Below are 4,869 nucleotides of genomic sequence, written 5' to 3' on the forward strand. Positions count from 1 at the left end.
AGTTCTGGAAGCTTGGCCACAGGTCTTGTGGGATCGACCAGGAAGAGTTAGGGCTTAATTGGAAAAATAGATCGTGTGGAGAGATAATATTACCAGTTTCCGGGTGTGATGCTTCACTTTAGTGATGGAAACCAGCTAGTCAGGGACTTTTTTCCCTGAAAAATCTAAGCTCTCACGGCCCAGCTGGCTCTCTGGTGGGCATGGCTGCCCCAAGCCCATCAGCCGGCACGTCAGTACCCAGAGAAATGTCATGTTTGTATCTCCTGGCCTCTTGTTGTGGCTCAAGTGGTGGACGGTCCTCCCCAGACAGGGAAGCAGGAGCATCTCAGCGTCTCCACGGGAGCCATGGCTGGGGCTCATATCCTTTGTCACCACAGATGACAAGTGGGCCCTGGGGACGGCTTTGGGCCACGAGTGCTCAGCGGTCACCACAGTTGCTTTTCCCATCCTGCTTCTCTCCTTCCCATCCCGTCGTGTTTCCTGAGGTAACCTGTGCCCTGAGCTGTGACCACAGGACCACGAGCAGCACCAATGTCCTCCCTCGTCTGAGGGCCAGCACGCAGGACACATGAGAAGCACATGTGTACTTCTGGATGCAGGACCAGGAGCTGCCCCTGGAGGTCATGAGGGCTCTGCCCCAGGGGCATTCAGATGCCTGGACGGCTCCACACACAGGCTGTGGGGAGGGTCAAAGGGCAGGAGACTGGCTGAGCCGAGGTCCATTCAGATCACTTGGCCTGGGGACTGGCGCACAGAGAGCCTTGAGCAGCTGCCCTGGTGGCCGAGTGTTGGCACCGGCCTGGGCAGACAGAGGCGGGGCCTTGGTACTTTTGGCAGTAAATTGGGGGATTATGGAATACCAACTTCTCGGCGGTTGTACGAAGTAACTGCTGGTGTGCAGTGTTAGCCCAGGGCCTGGCACGAAGCAAACCACTCTAGAACCCAACTGTGGGCCCCAGCTATCTCCCCCCGCTGACCAGCGTCACAAAGCTCTCTCTTCTACACCAACTGTAGAATAAATCTTATCATATAGAAAATGTTTCCTTTCTATAAACCCACTCGCTGGGCCCGTCTCTGCAGCACTTACCTGTGGCATAGTCCCAAGTGGGGGTACTGCTCATTCCCTAGGGCTGGCCTGTCCAGTTCTTCCAATCTTTGCTATTACAGCAATCCCCCCTGATCTGTGGTTTCGGTTCTGCGTGGTCACTGTAGACCAGAAGCATGTGATCCTCCCAATGTATCGTGTCCACAGCAGCCTCATGGTGGGTCACAACGCCCACGTCATTCACCTGACCTCATCCCGCAGCCATTGTACCGCCTCACAGCCCCACAAGAAGGGGGGGGGGGGTACAGGACAATACGGTGGTTTGAGAGGAAGAGACCACATTCACGTTAGTTTTATTACAATATATTGTTATAATTCTATTATTATTTATTGTGAATTTCTTACTGTACCTAATTTCTAAACTTTCTCCTATGTATGTAGGTACAGCAAAAGACATAGTAAAACAGTGTATATAGCGTTTGGTACTATCTGTCGTTTTTGGCATCCACTGGGGGTCTTGGGACATATCCCCCCAAAGATAACCAGAGGGACAACTGTATTTAAACTGACAGGCCCTGAAGAAAGTCTCTGTGCACATAAGCCATGGCATAGGACATTCCTGGGAGTGGAAACCATTCAGTATTCAGACCCAGAAAGATCCTGCCAAACTGCATTCTGGAAGGACTTTGGTCACCAGCCCAGAGCCCCAGGCTGAGCCTGGCAGGCGGGCAGGAAGGGGTGAGCAGGTGCCCCTGGGAGGCAGGAGCCGGGGAGCACGTCCACATCCACCCTGGCCCCACTGCCCCAGGGCTGCGGACTCCTGACCTCCTCTCCGCAGACTTTATGGCTGGGGGTGGATGATGGAAATTGCCCACTCCGAGCTGTGCCTGCCGTCTGTGGCTCGCCACACATACCTGGAGTGCACTGCGGGAAAACTCACTTTGGTGTCAGCTGAGCCACCTGGTTGCTTCAGGGGCCAGAATCTGCCTTCAAAAGCAAGTGGCTCTGGTGTCTGAGGTGTGCAAGGAAAGCACTTCCTGGGTGTTGGGAGCAAAGACCCTTCCCCTTCAGATGGCGATTTAGCCTGCCGTTCATGTGGGTCACAGGCCCCAGAAGGTGCTGGGCCTGGGGCAGGGGCGGGGGTTGCAACGGACCCCCCGGCAGCCTGTAGTCCCAGGCCTCTGCTCCAACTCTGTCCTGTTCCCCCTAGAATGAGGGCCTTTGCAAAAGGACACTTCTGTAATTAGAAAAATAAAGATATTAAAAAAGAAACCCCAGCAACATTACAATTTGGTTGTGCTCAATTCACTGAAGCTAAGGCTGCAGTGGACAAAGCCCAGAGTGTATGCCAAACAACGGGAATGGCTCCGGGGATGCTGTTTTGAGTCCTTTCCGCACGGCTCCCCGATTTCCTGAGACAATAGTTCATTTGGCCGGGCCTTCAGGCTGGTGGGAAGGCCAGACTCTCAGGTTTGTTGGACTCTGACCTCTTAGCCTGGAGCACCACTTCTGAGCAAGTCAGGCAGTCTCAGGCAGGGATGGGGCGCAGGCCTTGGTCCCTTGGAGGAACAGCCAAGGGTGAAGGGTGGCACCACCTGGCGTGCTAGGTGCACCTGTGCCACCCTTGTGTTCTAGTCCAGGGAACTTGGACATTATGATCCTGGAGTCTGAACAGCTGACGTTTTAGGTTGCGGCAGGCCATGGAAGGAAGGACGGCTGTGAGTTTATCACAAAGGGCAGCAGGGTTCTCCTCCCATTGGCCCAAGAGCCAGTGCCGGATGTGGTGTCGTGCTGCCGCGCACACGGGGCCTGGCCCTCGTTGAGTGGTGGGGGTGGGAGGCTGGGATTGGGGCTTATTTGTAGTTTCCAGCTGCTCCAGGTGCAGTAAGCATCAGGGACAGCTTCTCTCCAACGCTGTGTGGGGCGGCCCCCCCCTTGTAGTCTTTCAGACTGGGGCAGGCAGGGGTGCGGGGCATCCCTCCCATCTTCTTGGAGGGATGGCAGGTGGCTCCGTCCCTGCCAGTGGGCTCTCACCTCAGCGTGGAGAAAGATGTGGATGCTCTCAGAGCTTCAAGGTGTAGGCACGGTGGCAGACCAATCCCTGCTTGGCTGTTTATGGGGCAAAGCGCTTCTCCATGAGGCTTGAGCTCCACCCACAGACGGAGGCAGGGAGGCAGATGAGAAATGTGGTGTGTGACCCGCTTGGCCTCGCGCTCAGTAAGCTGGGGTTGTTCTCACTTGGGTCCTGGATGGCACAAGCTGCAGATGGGGGTCCAGTACTGGGGTTCACACCTTTCTAGTCACAGGTGGGGAAAGCTCAACTTCTCCTCGCCTGAACGCTGCTAGGCTGAGGCCATCAAGAGACCTGGAAAAACCCGACAGGTTCTGCTCATGAACTTCCCACTGCAGTCAGGCCTCGCTGTAACCTTCCACCAAGGAGCTTCCAGGTGAGGAACACCGCCCAGTTACAAAAGGGGCCACTCAGGCTCAGGGTTAAGGTGCGAGCCCAGGGAGGCATGCAGGCGGGGTGAGTCAGGACCTGGGGCAGGTCTGACCTTGGTAGTCCACCCCAGCGGTTTTTGGTCTTGCACATGTAGGAGTTACTTGTGGAAAGATTAAAATACACAAATCTGCCTGAAATTCAGAATCTATTAATAACTCCTATAATTCAATAACAAAACCCAAATGAAAATTGGGCAAAAGACTTGAACAGGCATTTCTCCAAAGATACACAAGTGGCCAATAACCATGTTAAAAGATGCTTGGTGTCCATGGTCATTAGGAACATGCAAATCAAAACCACAATGAGGTAACACTTCACACTCATCAGGACGGCCAGAACAAAAGTTAAGGAAAATATGCATTGGCGATGAAGTGGAGAACCCTTGTGCTTTGTTGGCGGGGGTGGGGGTGAGGTGGGGGGGTGGATCATAAAACCGGGCAGCTGCTGGGAAAAACTGATCACACACAATTACTGCGTGAGCCAGCTATGTTCCAGGTACGTACCCCAAAAAAGTGAAAATTCTTTGGGTGTTCAGATCTTGTACATGAGTTTCTGGTGACACCATTCCCAATAGCCAAGATGTGGGAACAACTCAAATGCCCATCAACTTCTGACCAGATGGACATCATGTGGTTCATCCACATGGGATATCAGTCGCAAACAGGAATCACGTACGGACACATGCTCGTGGATGAACCTTACAGACAATACCAAAGTCAAAGAAGCCAAACAGAAGATCACATGCTCTTGTGATTCCATTTATACGGAGCAAGTGTCCCGAAGCAGTAAAGCCACCAAACAGAAAGTAGACTGGTGGTTGCCGAGGGTTGGGGGGAAGGGACTAAAAGGCAGGGTCATGACCCACCCCACTGTTCAGATGCTCTAAGAGCAATTGTTCCAAGTGAGGGTACAGGGCCAGGAGTCCAAGACCTGAGGGTAGTTCACTTCTTCACCCACCAGCAATGCAACTCTGGGCAACTCACACCCATTTCTGCTGATCTCCTAACGAGCAGAATAAAGCCATACGCTGATGGGGTTTTTCACGGGGTTTTGTAAAGAGAGGCAGGGATGTGGCCACCTCTGTGAAGTGTGGAAATATTCTGAATCTCGTATGGTCTCTCTATTCTGTTCTTCGGGGCAAGCTGTTCATGGGGCTGGGCACAGCTGGGCTTGCCGCCTACCATGTGGACAGGGAGGAAGGGCTGGGGCTGAGAGGCCAAGAGGGCCAGAGGTTGGCGAGAGGTCCCTTGAGCACTGGGTGATGTCTGTGTTCACTGCTTCCACCACTGTCCACCAGACACTACACCACACCCACCAGAGC

The sequence above is a fragment of the Canis lupus genome, chromosome 3 (genome assembly GCF_048164855.1).
Source record: "Canis lupus baileyi chromosome 3, mCanLup2.hap1, whole genome shotgun sequence".
NCBI classification, from domain to species: domain Eukaryota; kingdom Metazoa; phylum Chordata; class Mammalia; order Carnivora; family Canidae; genus Canis; species Canis lupus.